Source organism: Anopheles coluzzii, chromosome 2 (genome assembly GCF_943734685.1).
Source record: "Anopheles coluzzii chromosome 2, AcolN3, whole genome shotgun sequence".
Classification (NCBI taxonomy): domain Eukaryota; kingdom Metazoa; phylum Arthropoda; class Insecta; order Diptera; family Culicidae; genus Anopheles; species Anopheles coluzzii.
Genome location: NC_064670.1, coordinates 16,337,028 through 16,354,319, shown reverse-complemented (window position 1 = coordinate 16,354,319; position 17,292 = coordinate 16,337,028). Strand labels below are relative to the sequence as shown.

Sequence of the window (17,292 nt, the reverse complement as noted above, 5' to 3'; positions counted from 1 at the left end):
TTATCACATGATGCTCATGACCTTTTGCACCTCGCTTTAGATCTATAGATGGCACTTTTTGCTTCTTGTATGCCATCCGTTCCTAGTTGCATATGCCAAGATTAACATGATGAATTGATTAATTAGATTTAGACTAAAAGATATATTAAGAATTACTCTAATCCATTGATTTTCTCTATCGCTCAACATCGGTATGGACCATAAAAAGTTGTATTGGTATATTTTCTTGTTTTGCTTAAGATATCCAGCAAGAAAAATCTCGAAGCAGAGAGCGTCTTATTTTCGAATCATTCAACCATTTGCTGCCGCTGATGAAAAAAAAAACAGCAAAGGTCACAACACCTTACCGCTGCAGTGTGCTTTAACTCGCCTACCAGCAAGCAGAGCATGATAGAGTTACTTGACATTCGAAATGGCATTACCTGTGAAAGACAGAGTAGAGAGAGAGAGAGAGGGTTGGACCTGGGAACCAAACACCACAAAACTGGAAAGAAAGTTTCATCTGGCGATGGGGGCATACCACCACGCCACGACAGACTGGGTATCATCATCATCATCATGTTGGACTGGTTATGTGTTTGTCCCGGCTTTCCGGAATTCACACGCCGTTAAGAACGGAAGAGAAGGACCGTGTCGGCAGCATCAGCAGCAGCGCGCAAAAAAACACTCGCGCACACACCCTTTTGCCAAGAATGGAGGTTTTCGGCGAAGGTTGTGTTTTGCTTTAGGAAGCAAACACCATACAGAAGAGATCAGAGGACCTCAACGAGGAGTTTGGGCGTGTGTTGTGGTGATGGTGGTGGTATTAAAGAAGGTAGACACTGAGAAGAAGAAAAACGTGCATTTTCTCGAGAAACCTGATGCTCTCCTTTCCCGATGGGGGCGCACTCATACAACATCCTTTTGCGAAAGGGACAAGATGGCTAAAGGGACGACGACCGACCAACCGACCGACCGACCGACCGGGTCGTCCCAATCAACTCTCCCTCCTGTCCGTCCGTGTTGATGTTGACGATAAGATGCGAAGGAAGGTGGCGGGCGTGGTGCGCTCGTTCTCATCCTCATCATTATCCTCGCACACCCGGGTCGAGCCCTTTCCTCCTCTAAACGCGTCACCTTTTGCTTGAGCAGCAAATGATCGGAGATGTAGGAAGATTTGCTGCTTTCTTTGCCACGCTTTTCTTTCTGCACTTCTCTGTCGTCTTTCTTCTTCTTCTCTCGGATGCTGTTGCTACGTGGCGGCGGCGGGCCCGTGCTGCGGAATTTATTTGGGGAAGGTTTCGTCAGTCGTCGTCCTCTGTGGCATTCTACCGTCGCGTTGCAGCTTCCCCCCGTTCACACGTTGCTGCTTCCTTTCCGGTTCGTCGCTTGTATGATTTTTTTTCGCTCTTTCTCTCTCTTCCTGCCCACTCCAGCGCAACCCTCTGGTTTGCTGTGGTGTGTCTGGTGGACGGCGACGACGATTTCTTGACCTACTTATTTGCCGCCACATTACCGTTATGTCTCCCTCTCCCTACTCTTTGCTTTAGGGGTTGTGTTTGCGTTTGTGGAGGGTGATAGGTAGGATGCTTACATTTCTCCCTGGAACACATGGTTGTGTGTGTGTGCTTATAAATGCACATGCTGGTTTGGGGAGAACAGGGCAGGGATCCTTGTGTGTGGTTCGTCCGTTCGATTGTGTTTTAGTGAATTCCGCATTGCATTTTGCACCACGCTGTTGTTGAGTGATTTGCAGGATTTGTAGCAACCTTTTTTTTGCACTCTGCTCCTTAATGATGATGATGATGAGAAGGTTTAAGCTTCTTGTTGGTGCCCGCCTCTTGACTAATTGGCAGAAAGGGATAAAACGGTACATTGGTTTTTTGTTTTGTTATACCATGTTTTGTTGATTTTGTCTTTGTAACGTTTGACTTTGTTCTGGAGGAATTGGGAGAAGTTGGAGGGCTTCTTGTTAAGTTTACCAAGCTCAGTAACGTGGAACGGAATGGAAATATTGAGCGTGAAATCTTAAATCTTAAGTTATTCGATACAGTTTACGACAATTTTTGTTACCATGTCATGTTTTGTACAGAGTGTATACTCAATTTTTGTAAGTTCTTGTGTTTACCTAATTGCCCTCCAAAGGCTACTGCTCTCCATACGCTCTAGTCGACAGGAAATTCCCACGCAAAATGGAGCATGCTTTCCGGACGGTTGCTGTATTAAGGCTTTACCATGCTACCCAAGTCCAAACGTACATCAGCAGTTCCTAGAGCAGCTTCCTTAATTTCCACATCCAACACCACCGACGACCGGGGGGGCGATATTTTCTCACCGACCAACAAAAAGGACCAATTCTCCGCTGCCTTTGCTCTCCCATCACCACTACCACCCATGTCGATGATATTCTTTTACTCGCCCACCACCCCACCCCACTGTGGTCGTGCCGTGTTAGGTCGGTGTGCCGTAAGGATTTCCGGAAATTGCGGTCTGCCTTTCACAGCTTGCCGTAGCGCTTGCCGTCGCCAGCTGCTTGGGGGGGTGGGTGAAAATCACGTGGTCGTCGCCGTCGTCGTGAGTAGCAGTGGGCAGCCTAAAAGCGCAGAAAGTGAGCGAGAGTGGGAGACGAGTGTGGGAGGGAGAGCCAAGACGCAAGGTCGTTGGTTTGTTGATGTCGGTGCGAGCGTTTTTGTGTGAAAGGGAAGAGAAGTGGTCGTGGTGTGGTGTGAGGGTCGATGCGTATCGTGTCCATTTTCTCCGCAAGGGCTTCTTCTTCCTCTGCCTGCCCTGTTGCGGGTATGTGTGTCTGTCTGTCTGGTGCTGTGAGTATGTGTGTGTGTGTGTGTGCGTGCGTGTGTATGGGTGGAGGGTTTGGGAAGGTTCTCTTGTGTCTCTCTGTGGTTTAACCCCAGACCAGCGGCAGACAGGCGGATGTGTCCTTTTGCTTGGAATTTTTGGGCTGTGCCGTCGAGCCGCGCGGGTTGGTGGTGGTGGGTGGGCTTTCTAAGGGTGTGAAGGTCGACCGGCGACGACGTGTTGCTTCGACCGAAATTTACAAGCATATCCGGGAAATTGCTTCTCCATCACACCATGACCAATTTACGCACCCTGCGGCGGAAGGATTGTTGTTTGCGCTTACAATGCCGAATACAGGGGAGGGGAGTTGCGGTTCAAGATAAAACACTCTTCACCCTTTGCACCTTTCCACAGTACCTGTAAGGTATTTCTAATGAATTCCTTTCGTGGGAGTTGTCCGACTTCGAGGGGAATATTACCATTTGCAGCTGTGAATCTTCATGGAAATTCCGCGTTCCCTTGAATTAGTATATAGCTACTGCGTCTCATTTTCCTTTCTTGGATTTGCATCACAGTACCATGCACAGACCAAACTGATACATATTAGTTAGTCGTTAAGGGACGTTAGAACAATTGAAAGTCTAAATCTACAGGAATTTACAAATAAATGTTTGAACCAGTTTCCAAGGTACTCTCAATGCCAAGCGGATTCCTGATATACTCACAACATTGAAAACGAATCCTATGTGGTTCCAGTTAGACGTACACACTTTGATTCACGTTCTCAGAGTGTGTTTTTGCTGTAAAATAACATTTGAAACTAACTGTGCAATTGGAATATGGAGACTAATGCAAGCTGTTACATTCATGCATTGCACCATTTGCACTGACGTGTTTGTAGTGTCTGTCTTGTTTCATATTTTCTACCACGCAATGTATTTGGCCGAATAGTGCCTCTGTGTTTGTGTGTAATACGCTCTCCTACGCTTTGAGCACCAATGTTCAGTATATTTCCTTTTTTCTCCCTCATCTTAATGCAATTTTCCTGCCTCGTTTCGCTCAGTGTACAATTTGCTGCTTTTTTCCAAATGGCTCTCTCTCTCTCTTTCTCTTGTTTTCGCTGCCTTAAGCGGGCTGTAGAAAAGCCCATCGCTTTTGTATAATAAGGGATAGTTTATGATGCCGCCGTAGTGGTGCTTCGCGCTCTAATGCCAAAAATCGGTTTATATATTTTAAGAAATAGCTACCCAACCTTCCTCTCTTCCTTCTTTGCTGTATTTCCTTTCTAGTTAAAATGTGCGGCCAAAATTATAGCCTCTTGCTGCTGCTGCGCCTTCGCCTGTTGTGCTTCGCTGCCAAAGTGGAGGAGGTTTCCGTGAACAATAAAAGAAACGATATTAAGAGAATGGCAGTGGCAGCAGAAGCAGCAGCCATATATTCTCCGCTGTGTTGTGCCGCGTCATCCGCAACAGCGGAGGGATGAATTCTGTGTAAGGATGGATTGCGAATCGGATCCGTCCTATTGCTCTACGAGGGTTCTCCCTTTTTTTGTATCGAGAGAGCAACATCCGGCAAATTCACGGTCAGCCTCCTAAGCGCCGTGGCGCAGGCTGCGGGGGAAAAGCGAGAGCAGTCAAGTGTTTTTTTAGGTTTTTTTAGTACAGCTTTTCGTCACGTGGAAATAAGAGAGAGAGAGAGAGAGCGAGAAAGAGACACACTCAAACACACACACACATACAGGGAGAGCAAAAGGACTTGCCCGATTAACTGAGACAGTTTTCCGCCCTATCTCGCTTGCTCGCTCCATTTTCCCTTTCCTATTCCAGTAACGCTCGCGAATAGTTTTCCGCTGGCAAGTTTCGCGCGCGCGAACCCGTCTTCTCGTCGGCCATGGTTCGGCGTTTCCTTCGGCATTTCTTCGGTTTTACATTACGATTTATTGCTTCGCTCTCTCTCTTAGCCGAAGGAAGGTTATCTGTGCTAGAAGCGATTTATGTTTTTCGCTAATGTATATGTAATTTTTTTTAAGAAAAAGTATTTATTTTGATTTTTTACCAAGAAAAGCAAAGATGAAATAGGAGCCAATTTTCTTTTTTTTTTTTGCGATTATTTATTGAAGTTTAATTTGATGTTAGTTCGTGGTAAAACCTTAAGAAGAGTAATAATAAATAAACTCAAAAATAATGCTTAATTTTCGACAGTTGCAGTAGTTGATGTTTGAAATTATAGTTAGAGTGCTATCATACTTTGAATTCTTCCTTCCTCCCCTTGAATCGCACAAAATGCGAACAACAGAAAAATAGATAAAAAATCCATTCTTTGCATCCTTTTCTGCTGCCGTTGGGTAGTGTACGTGCGGTGAGATGATTTGAAATACATAATAAACATAAAATAGATCTATTTTTTTTTCTCCTTCTGTTACCTCCGCCCTACACAAACGCCCATCACGTCCGATCCACCTGTCACTATCCTTATAATCGCTGCCTCTCTTGCCTCCCCGTACCATCCTTCACCGCCGTAGTTATCTTCTTCCCTCTTTCTTCCGCACTCCTAGCTCTATTATAGGTGGGTTAGCACTTTTCCTAAATAGTTCACGCTTAGTTTTTCTCCCTCTTTCTCTGTTTTCCATCTGTGTTCCACGTTTTGCTCTCTTTGCTCTCTCGCGTTCATTCGCTGGCTCGTTCGCTCCGACAGCAGCTTCCGACCGACGGTTGCTCTCTGTTTACGGTTTGTTTTGCTATCGCTTTTCCGCTTCCCCCCCCCCCCCCCACGGCTTGGTCGCGCGCCGGTGGTGGTGGTTGTGTGTGTACTTTGGTCGCTTTGCTTGATCGCGGGGTGCATGCCTGTTTTTAGAGGGAAGCATGGAAGAAAAGGGCACAGCTAACGGCGAATAGAGGGAAAAGGACTACCACACCACCACCCCTATCATTTCCTATCAGCTCCCCCCTCCTCCCCGCGTGGTGTATTCTTCCGACGCGGCAGAGAAGTAGTAACAACACAGTTGATTGATGCTCGCGTCCTTCGCCTGTTCGGCGGAAGAGAGGTGGCAGAGGCGCGGTGCGGGTGGAATTTTCTTCCTTAGAATCCTTGGAAACGATCGGCGGTGGAGGATGCTGCTGTTGGTGGATTTTTTAGTACGTATATGTGTGTGTGTGTGTGGGTATGAGAGAGAGAGAGAAGAGGGTCGTTTGGAAAATCGCCTCGCGGAATGAGATTTTTGCGCTAGTTAGTGCCGCGGCTCGGTCGGTATCGTTTTTATTTTATTCCTTGTTTTTCTTTTTTTTTCTTTTGCATCCCGCCCTTTTTTTGCGCGCACAGTGCGTGGGTGTGTGTGTGTGTGTGGGTGCGGAGGAGGGTGTATTTTTGTTTCACTTGTCGCTGTGTGTGTAGTGCTTGGCGGGATTTTTTTTGTTCGCTTCTGGTTTTGTTCGTCTCTCCTCTTCTCCACCGTTCGTTGCCATTACTGATGTTGTAAAATTTTTAGCTCCCTATTTCCTAATGCTCTAGGCATCCCTCCCCTCCCTTGCCTTCGCACTTGCACCCTACTCTCCCGCATTGGAAGTTGCTGCTCTGTGCCCAATTTTTGAGCGGCAGCAGCAGCAGCAGCAGTGGGCAGGAGTGGGTTTAGTTGCTCCTTTACTTCTTGTGCTCGCTCGCCTCTATCCTTATGCGCCTACTGCCCCCCCCCCCCCCTCTCACTCCCCCCCTTACCCCCTCCCGCTCTGTATAGGTACGGGCCGCGCCACCACGACGATGAATGTCTTCGTTTCGCAACCGGGGTGGGGGCAGCCCGCGCGCGCCGCGTGTTGGTGGCATACGCGATTAGTTTGCGTGAGTTTTTCTATATACCCTCGCTTGTCTATGTATGTGTCGTCGTCCTGTAGAGAGGGGTTGCCTGTAGTCTTTTTTCTGCTTGTTGTTGAAAAATGGTACAATGTGGTTGTAAAGAATGCTGTAAAAGTGGGTGGATAGAGTGGGTGGTAGGGATTTGCCTCCGATGGAGTTGGAGGTTTAGATTGAAGTTTTTATTTCGTCCTTTTTCTATCACACGGCGGAGGGGGGGGGCGCCCCGGCAATGTAGTGACTCGTGCATTGGTGTATGGCTTTAGGGGTGGCAGGATAAGGAGGGGGGAGGGGTGGGGTTGGGAGGCTGTGGGAGAATATAATGCCGCGAATGGTGCGATTTTTTTGGGGTCTCCTTTATGGCTCTATGTTTTTTACAAAATTACTTTGTATTATATTGCGCAAAATGGGCTTTATCTCTCCTTCTCTCACTGTCTCTCTCTCTTTCTGTTGCACAAATGCTTTATGATGATAGTGTGCGCGAAGGGGGGGGGGGGGTTACACGAACGAAGTAATAGGATCTCGAGCTGGTGGGAAGAGGATGCTGTGGACGGTGGTGTATTGTCGGGGATAGGGGGAAGTTATAAAAGTGTTGGTTGAAGGTAGAGGAAAAGAGGGTGCGGGGATCGTAATAGAAGAGTAAGTGGTGTGTGTGTTTGTGTGTGGTTGCGCTATTTTAGAGCGGGAACAGTGGTTGAGTAGTTTGGGCCGGGGGGAAGAGGACGAGAGACATAGTCAGGAGGTGTAGGAGAGATGCGACATTAGTGCGGAGGATAAGAAAATGGTAAGGAATTATATCGCAAAAAAAGGCAAAGCTAGGGAGGTGGTAGACGAAGATGAAGCGTCTTAAATAAAAAGGAAGTGGTCGGGAGCGCGGGCGGAACGGGCAGAGAGGACAAGGGAGAAAGACGAGGGGACGATGGTTGTAAAATCCATCGTTTTACAATTACACTTAACATTCACGACGCAGCGAAACCGTTCCGTGAGCTTCGCCCGCCGCTGCTACACTTTATTTCGCAGATACTGCAGTAGGCCCTCATTTTATTACTATTTTTACGTTTTATGTTTCTCGCTGCGGGGGGGGGGGGGGGGTGGGTGGGGTGGTCGAAAAGACGGCAGGAGCGGTTCTCGGTATTATCCTTGCGCAAATTTTACCCATTTCGGGATCGAGGGAAAAGGAGCACTGGGCGAAATCCGCGGGGACGCAGGAGAACGATAGGGAAAAAGTGATAAAAAATAAAATATCGTGCAGAGAGGAGATGGGGAGGAGGAGGTAGCTAAAGCTTCGACATGGTGGTGTGTGGTATGCTTACGAGTTTTATGCAGCAAACGCTAAATTGTGTTTGAAATTTAACTCCACCCTTGGGTGTGTATATTAGTGTAGCTTTAGACTAATGTTTTCGGTAAACGTGTGCTTTGTTTAGAAAAATCGTATTATAATTATTCCTGGTCAGCACTGGTTGTTATCGGCGCGTTTGAATATGGTGTTACAAGTCTGTTAAGCTTTGTGTTAACATTAGAAAAGATAACATAATTTTAAAGCTATTGGACCAAATGAAAAAAAAAACGGGTGGTATGGTGTATAATGATGCACAATGTGAGGACGGGATGGAAAATGAGCGACCGTTTTGATGAGAGTCTTTTTGATCATTTCCAGCTAGACTATGCTCTCTTGCTCACCAAGACGACATAAATGCATTCGTATTAGTCTGTTGTTACATCGTCTTAGTTTTTTTTTTCCTCGAAAGTGGAGTTTGATAGTTTTTGTTCTCCTTTTTTTCATTTTGTCAATCCTCCCGTCTCTCGCTGGTGGTGGGGTAGCCGTCTTCGAATTGCTTCGAATTGCTCTCTGTGTTTGCCAACTAGCTTATGAGGGAAATTGACATTCTCAAATATAGTTGCTGTTGGGATAGCTGTGAGAGAGATAAAAAATATACTTTGGCAAGATGAAATGCTAACGTGCTCAGCATGGTTTCACTTCAGTGCGGTCTTGCTAATTGAATGGGGATTTTTAATATGTAGGCGTTATTTACGAACTCTAAGAAAAAAATCCCATCTGTTTAAACCTCTAATTAAATAAAATATTACCAAAAATAAAACAATATAAATGCACTACTATCCTTCCGCGACTCGCCAAATTACGCGCACTGACTCACTATATTCCGGGTTCAACCTACCTCAATCTCCATGTACTAACTAGCGACCTCTACTAGTTTGCGATTAAATTCATTCTATAATTCACTAGCCGGAGTGCGTTACAATAAATGTGTACAACAAAAGAACCAAAAGAGTTGTAGAAATCTCTTTGTGCTGAGTGTGAAGTCCATATCTTTGCTTGCAATTTGAAGCTCACTCATTCTTTTACTAAGAATATTGGCACTCTTATAACAAAGTGAATTGAATCAAACGAGTTAAGGGAGTCTATAAGGTGTATGAATCCCTAACGATCGAATGTTCTCATGTTTGCCTCTTGTGATATTTGTACAATACATAAGTTTTCAAAAGACAATGGTTGAAAATGGTGATAAATTAACAAATAATAATTTAAATAAATTAATATTAATTACACACCACATTACAAATTGGTAACGCTGTTGTATTTTCGAATTGAGTTAGTTTAGTTATGAACTACTACCATCAACAATGTACGGCACAATTCTACTCTGTATATGTTCAACCTTACGCTTCTGGTTAGAAACGAAATTTGAAAACAAAGCCAAAGCGTCATCGCGCGATAAGCAAAAGTAAAAATAAAAGCTGATTAGAGCGGGATCGATAAAGACGCTGAAAAGCGTTTCCAAGGAGTGGAAGGAGGATAAGGGATGGTAATAACAAAAAAAAAAAAAACGCACACATCAAGTACCTTTTCAATACCATTACACAATGGCGCAGAGTTCGGTGTCGCGTCTTGCTGCGATTTGTGCTCTCTTGTCCCCCCCATCCCATCCCTCCCAGCATCTAATATCAACATTTTACCTCGGCTTTTATAGTTGTGTGTAGCAAAGGCATAGTTATAAGTGTGTGTGTGTGCGCGCGTACTTGTGTATATGTACTAAGAGCTAGCCTATTCCCCTTCTCATCACTCCCTGTTGTTGCACCCACTGCCACTGTCGCTGGTTTTTTGAAAGAAAATCACATTCGTGCTCTACTACTCTTCTGTTTTTATTCGCCTGGTAAACTCATCCCTTTTCTTTTTCCTTGCCAGCTCAGCGTGCGCTGCCATGGTGTGTTGTTAGCTAAAACTGCACTGTATGTATGTGTTATTGCGCCACAGCTCGCCGCTCTTCCTAATATTATCCTGGGTTCCTCCGCCGCCCCCTCTGCTGCCGCAGTGTTCATGTGCGTGCTCACAAATTTTATGGGGGTAAATTTTTAATCTTTTCCATTTTCCGACACAAACCCGCGAAGCTTAGAGTGGTGTTTGTGTGTGTGTGTGCGTTTGGAGGTAGAGGTTTGGCACCGCCACACCCGCACAGCCAGCCCCCTTTTACAGACAGCGTCTGAGGGGAGGGGGCAATGGGAAGAGTGAAAATTGCAAAGTCGGTTACTTAGCTCCGGCAGTAATTGACGAAGGATGCGAAGGAAGCTAGAGTGTACACACACTGTGTTGGTGTGTGCTTGTGTGTCTCTGTGTATGTACTGAAGGCAAGTGGGAAACAGACGAAACTGTAAAATGTGCCAGCATCCTGCGAAAAGCTCGAGAAAAACCAAGCAACAAAAAAAGATCCATGGTGGGGTGAAACAGCGCCAACTCGCTCGCGAAAGGAGGCAATGAAGCCAAGAAAGTACGAAGAAATAAATCGCGCGCCTCCATCACCTCGCTCCTCGGGGTAGCCGCTTTCCGCTTTCCTGCTGCAGGCTTCACCAATTGTACACACATACATACATACACACACAGCACAAATCGTTCGGTGTCCTGTTTAAGAATCCTTTTTTTATATTTTCCCCTATTACACCGTTCCATCCGTGCAGCACAACCGAGCAGCTCTCCTCATCTTGCTCATGGTCGTCATTGATGTGCCGCATTACAAGTGGTGGGGGGCAGCATTAGTGGGTAGGGACGGAGGAAGCGCACAGTGGTTTAGTCGGGCGGAGGAGGATGGTAGTTTCGGAAAATGTTCGATTTCTTTGTAGCTCGGTTCTTTTTTTTTTGTGCTGGTTTTAGCTCTCCGTCTTAAGTTTGGTTTTGGCTGCAAAACTTAATGTATTCATATTTGGTATAATATTACATGGATGATGGCTAGAGAAGAAGAGATACCGCATCTATCTCTCTCTCTCTCTGTTTCTCTTTCACACTCTCACACACATACAAAGCACACATTCCCGGTACAACCCTCGGATAGGCTGGGGGTAGGTTGCTTGCTTAGCCCTCTCCGTCTTTATCTTTTCCGAACGAATGGTGAAGCGAGTTTTCCAATCTACCTTCCCCCCATCCCTTTGCCAGTGTGCAGATTTTTTACGCCATAGCCCACACCCGAGCATAGGCTACTGCTGCTGCTGCTGCGCCTGCCAACCGAATGCATTGTAAATAATTAAAATTTATAACCCCAATACACACGACGACGACGACGCTGGTTGGCTCGGCGAGCGAAAGAGATAGTGTTTGGGGACGATAGCAGCAGCGAGAGAGAGCGAAAGAGACTGATGGCTGCTGTGTTTTTCAAAACCAAGACAACCATGACGATGACGGAGGGAGGCGAGGGGGGGGGGGGAGGGGGAATAGTATCGATCGGTAAAAAATTTATAGCATCTTTTTGAAGATTTCTTCTCCCGCTGCTGTTTGCCTTTCCTCTTTGCGTCTTTGGCCCCGTACAGTTTTGCTTCTTTTGGTCCCTGGATCTTTGGGCTTCTTTACATTGTCATAAGTGTGTGTGTGTGTGTGTGCAAGCTCAGACGATGGCGGGAGGGCACGAACCCGAAACTAAATGCTGACTACAGCGCGTTTTACAGCGCTATTGGTCGTTCGCGTCGGGCCTGGCGGAGGATGATCGGGAGGCAATAGAGAAGGGTGATGTACTGATGTACAATGTAAGTTAGGTTCAATTTCGTAACATGTAACTAATTTCTGTGTTTTCTTTCTATTCCTTTTTTTTGCAGCAAACTCTTGATGTCTTAATACTTGATGTTTCTTGCATATTATTAACGCTTTGGTAAGTAACATTGTAGTGCATAGCTAAATGCTGTTAGTTGAGTAGCCTCTCTTGGTATTACATATGGTAGTTTTGAGAATAATCTCAATAGGGATATATTTATTTGATTTATCCCCATGAGAACGAAATGATTGTTATTTAATGTCTATAAATGCAAGAGACTAGGTTACCAAATAATTGGCGTTTTAATTCATTGCATATAATAACGACAGTGCTTATGAATATTTTTCATTATAATTATCAAGCATTCATTTTTCAAACGTCAAATGAAACGTTTTTCATTTCTTTCTAAGAGGTTCGCGAAGAGCAGAGTTAAGTTGTTTCATAAGGTCTTGATGTTTTTAAAATAATGGTCCTTCTTTGCTGGGTTTTCATGTCCATTAGCAATGCCACATGTCCACATGTTTTCATGTCCATTAGCAATGCCACATGTAAAACCTACTTCTGATCAATGAAATCGGCCGAAAGAAAGTGAAAATTAATTGCAACTGTGTGCAAGTATGTGGCCACGTCTTTGCTCTACTTGGCCCAAGATTAGAAACGTGGCGGCACAGTTTAATCACGCACCGTGTCTTGCAGGGAGCGCACACATGCAAAGCGTACCGACATGTAGTACTGGTGGTGCAGTAGTGTACGTGTCGACGTGACAGTGGCTGCCGCGGCCGCCGTCACCCCCCAAAATAGTAATAGTACTATCGGGACCACACCGTCCAAATAGCGCGAACGCACACACTCACCGGATCGCCACACACCATTCGCTAAACTTGTGCAACAGCAAAGACATGTGCTTCCGCTTCTAATCTCGCTCGTCCGGGGTTGTTTCTTTGTAAGTTTGCAAAGCTTGCTTCTTTCTGCGAGAGAGCGAACACATGACGTGGGCTGACCTTGGACGCAAACATTTCACATGTGTTGCTGCTGCTGCACACCACCCCCAACCACAACAGTCGGGGAGGATTTTTTGTTCGCCTCTTTCTAAGGCACCCGGGACAGTTAGCGGCGCTGCTCTGCTCGGTGTGTGCGTGTGCATCGGTTTTTCGCAACAAGTTTTGTTACCAAGCGGATGTGCGAATAGTACACCTAAAACCAAAACAAACAGAGTTTGCAAAAATGAAACAAAAAAATCGATATCGAACGTTATTGCGTAACTGTGTTGGTGTGCATTGTAGAATAAAATTACTTTTCACTTGTATCCCTTTTAGTCATTCACCCAAAATAGCGGATAACAAATTGTCTGCGATGCTAACTGACATGGGGTTTTGATTTCAAGTTTAGCAATACTAGTTACTTAAGGTCATGTGGCATGTGTTTCTTTTTATTCACAAAGCCGCTGGTGCGTCATGTTATCAACACCAACAAATGATGGTTCCATTCGCGCGCTCCCTCTTTTTTAACCCATGCAGTTACTACTTCTTATTGGATTTTTCGTTTTATTTTCGCTGATAAGATTTGCAAATTTTTTATAAGCTAACTTTAAGCGATTAAGCTAGCGTTTGGTTTCATGTGCGTCTCTGCCCTGATAGTGGTTGCGCGCGGGTTGCCATTTTTTTGGATGAGATCCAATCATCATTAGTATGGTTCAGCTATGATTAGTCGAGGAGGAAGGAAAATCAAAACAATCTTCATTTTAACATACGTTTGTTGCATGTTTTTCGTTTTTGATAGTGGATGTTCTGGACTCTACTCTGTACATGTTCATAAACAAGTTTTTTTTGCGTATTTATGAAGTCTTACATGTAATAAATAGTATTAAACTTAACTTATTGATTATCACAAATTTGCTGTACGATAATTTGCTCTAAACAAATAAGAAATGGATCATTTGCTGAGAAGTTAGTGTGTCCATTGGAATCAGTTTATCGTATCGTTTAAACCCCGTTTCAATCGTCCACTTCCTCGTGACAGTCGCACAGTACCATGCCAAGCATTGCGACTTGTGCACCGTAGGTCGTGGTATCGAGTCGCTATGCAATACAACACAGCGAAGAGTTGCAATAAATTGTTATTAAAATGTGCTTTTCAAAACCTCAGGAATTCCTGACCAACAAACAAAAAATAGAAAAATTAAAAAAAAAATAAACGGGCTAACAACAAGGCTTTGCTGTTGTTGTGTCTACCGTCGTGTGATCCTTGACCTTTGATTTATCAAAATCAGGAATTATAACACACTTTAGAGATGGTGACTAATATCATACTCCTTGTGGTGTTTTCGATTCCGCTTCATTCAATCAAATAACTGTTGTATATTTTTTAACTTTCCCGCTCCTGACAACTTTGTCTGAATCCAGCGCGACGACTGTTTTCTCAAAATGTATCCCCTTTGTCAAAGTTACTGCCAAAATAATACTTTCGTCCTGTGTCTCCATGTGTTTTCTACACCCGTTCCACTTTCTCTTCCCCCTCATGTCACTGATGCCGTAGCCTTGCTTCTATAATACAGCATGCTGCCCCGGGAATACGTGTGCCTGTCGTACGTACTCGAGTCATTAGAAGTGGCTAACCCGCACATACATCATTGAATTCAGTAAAGGCGAAGAGCAGGGGATGGCTGCATTGTCAAGGGGGGAAGATGTGAAGGTTGAAGAAAGGTAGGGTTCTTTAGAGGGTATAAAATAATGCCTAAAAACTCCTCCAAAAAGCCATCCCTATGGTGCGTGTGCATGGGGCTCCATGTTCGCGCGCATGTTTAGTTTAGTTCACTTAGCGCGGCTCCACAGCGTACGTGTGTGTGTGTGGGTGGCTGGCTGGCTGGCTGGGTACAAAGCTCCACCGTATGGTTTCTTGTGATCTTTTCCTTCACAGCCCCGCACACTCTGCTATGCATACCGCGTGCGTTCGTGTGATTTTTTCAGCCCCAATCATCCATCCATCTTTGCGGTGGCGGTGCGACGGTGCACACATGTTGAGGTGTGGGGGAGGGGTTGGGGGGAGGGTAGCAGTTTTCCTTTTTTCTTTTAGTACCGAAAGGGTGCCCTTTTTCGCGAGATATTACAGCAATTTTATTGCCATATCAAACATAACGGTGCGCGGGAGTGAAGCATTAGAAAAAAAGGCAAGAACATGCCCCTCCCCCCCCCCCCTTTTGTACACGCTCACGCAGCATACATACTAGTCAAAGATTGGGAGGGGAGGGGGGGGGAGGACGGACGATATGGAAAGGGGAGAGGGTTGGGAAGCGGCAGGAACACTTACTTTTCGCTAGCGAGAGCGCGCGCGTACACGTGTGGTGTGTGCGGTGTGGAAAGTCGCCGCATAGAGCCGCTCAACAAAAAAAAAACAGCAAAAAAGAAAAAGTGAGCGAAATAATAATAATAAAAATACAAAATGGTCCTGAGTATATATACTCCATCACAAACACACACGTTCAGAACCCCTAGCGATGGAAAGCCGCGCTTTGCTTGTGTTTTTACAAGCGCACGATGGGGGTTAAGGGGGTGAGGGGTGATAACGGGGAGAGTGTGTATGGCCGTTCCTTCGTAATATCATCACACCCTTGGGTGGGCTTTCGTGCCTTCATCCCACTTTTGCGGAAGGGGGGGGGGGGGGGGAGGGCTGGGCAAGAAATATAAAACTGCTATATTGCTGCCGCGCGCGCCTAGTATGGCTTAGAAGCCTCATAACGTAAATGCAGCATCAGCGTCAAACGCTAATGTTGCGACGAGAGGGAGAGAGAGAGAGAGAGCGCGAGAAGGAAAAAGAGGGAGGCAAAAACCCGGGGCCCGAGGAAAAGCGGCCGCATGTGATGGTGGGTCTGCATTGGTGCGCTGTTTTGTTGAACCCGGGGAGAGTTATTTGCTGGCCCGGTGAAAAATTTATTCCCTGGAAAAATATTAAAATGCAGGTAAAGCGGCAAATCATGCCCACACATATACGACCACGCCATGTGTGTGTGTGTGCTTGTTGGGTATCATCATATGCCCCCGTGATCCGCGCAACCTTGCCGTTTTGTTGATCTGCCCATAACTCATGGCCCCTGGACTGACATCCAGGTCTGCTGTTCCTGCCCTATTGCACTACTAACAGGGCGAGCTCCTCCTCGCCGTCCGTTTTTCTATGCTTTTATGTGATCTCGTTTTTTTTTTCTGTCCACACCCCAGGACAAAGTATTAAATAAAATCATTATAAAATAAAATGAAAATGACAATACTTAAGGACGGTTGTGGTCCTTTGTAAAGGAAAATCAGCAGAGAAAGTAGTAGTTTTGGCAAAAAAAAAACTTTCACATCCGAACGAATATTGGAGGCTTCCAATTCCTGGGAAAGCCGAACCGACCAAGCATCATAACATTGGCGAAGGTGTCAAGGCAGCTCAAAAAGAAAAAAAGACGACTTCCCGTTCGTTCTGTGCAAGAAAAAGGACAAAAATTGAACAGCGGGCAAAGGGAAGAAAACGAAACAAAACAAGAAGCTATACGGACAGGGAAAAGCAAACGGAAATGCCTGCAGCATTCTCTTAACTGCTACCATTTACTACTATTTCTCTACCATCGCTACTCTACTCGCCCCGATCCCCCCCAGTATCGATGCTCGCCTCTACTGGCGCACTACCACTATCGCAGCATTTTTTTTTTATTGCTATGAGCTATCCTAAAACGCCACCACCCACAACGACGACGCACCCCACCAAAACTAAAACGCCTAGCATCATCCAATCTGCTAGTGATGTAGCAAAACTGGGAAGAAGAAGAAAAGAAAAAAAGGTCGTCCTGTTCCTTCCCCGAGCGCGCAATTCGTTTCTAGTTCATCGAATGGAAGGGAAACAAATTGCTAGTAGCTTCTAAGGAAAAGTGTGCGAAGGCAAGAGAGTAATAGAGAGAGCTAGAAAGAGAGAGAGAGAGAGAACGCGCGAGCGACAAGCTAAAACAAGTTAGACGTAGTGGTGTGTGACAGCGACGGGTGCGACAATGCGGAGAAGGGGCTGGCGTGGTGTGGTGGGCAATGCAACACAAAAACCATTACATGGTGGGGTGAGTGGAAGGGTGGGACAGAAGGGGGGGGGGGAACACGACGGAGGGGGAAACTGTAAAAAAGCTTCCTTTTTATGTATCGAACATATATAAAAGTGGAACATAAAAAATCGCTGAGAAAATAACAATTTCTGTAGTCACCTTCTACCCGCGATGGGGGCGCCCTGCCTTGGATGCTGTAAAACTTCAACGAGGTGGGATGAGCAGGGGGGGGGGGGGAGGAGGAGGGTTGGCAAATGGGGACGGTACTGGGATGCTGCCAAGGACATTCAACAGTGGCGTTGAAGGATGGGTGCTGTTGGTGTTGGTGGTGGTGGGTGATGGTGTTGGCGGTAACTACATCCGACTAGAACGCGAGCTTGCTGAAGGGGGGGGTAATGTGAAGTGGTGGGGACTGCCAAAGAGGAAGCGGGTAAAGGGGTGGTGGGTAGAACAGACTGGCAGCGACATAGGCGCGCGCGGTGTTAGAAAATAATAACGAGCCCTAATACTCATGCATTAACTACGTCGTCGTCGTCCTCATTCGGCGGTCCTTTTGCTTTTGTGTGCCTGCTTGTTGTG

At 45.8% G+C, this 17,292-nt stretch overlaps 1 protein-coding gene across 1 annotated transcript in view; it reads left to right on the top strand.

The window, feature by feature from the left end:
• Positions 1 to 17,292, top strand: part of LOC120949071 (broad-complex core protein) — a 116,636-nt gene that overhangs the window by 48,597 nt on the left and 50,747 nt on the right. Inside the window, exon 3 of the mRNA XM_040366050.2 lies at positions 11,716 to 11,768. The gene's annotated coding sequence lies outside the window, so the exon portion shown is untranslated. The remainder of the gene's footprint in view (positions 1 to 11,715; positions 11,769 to 17,292) is intronic.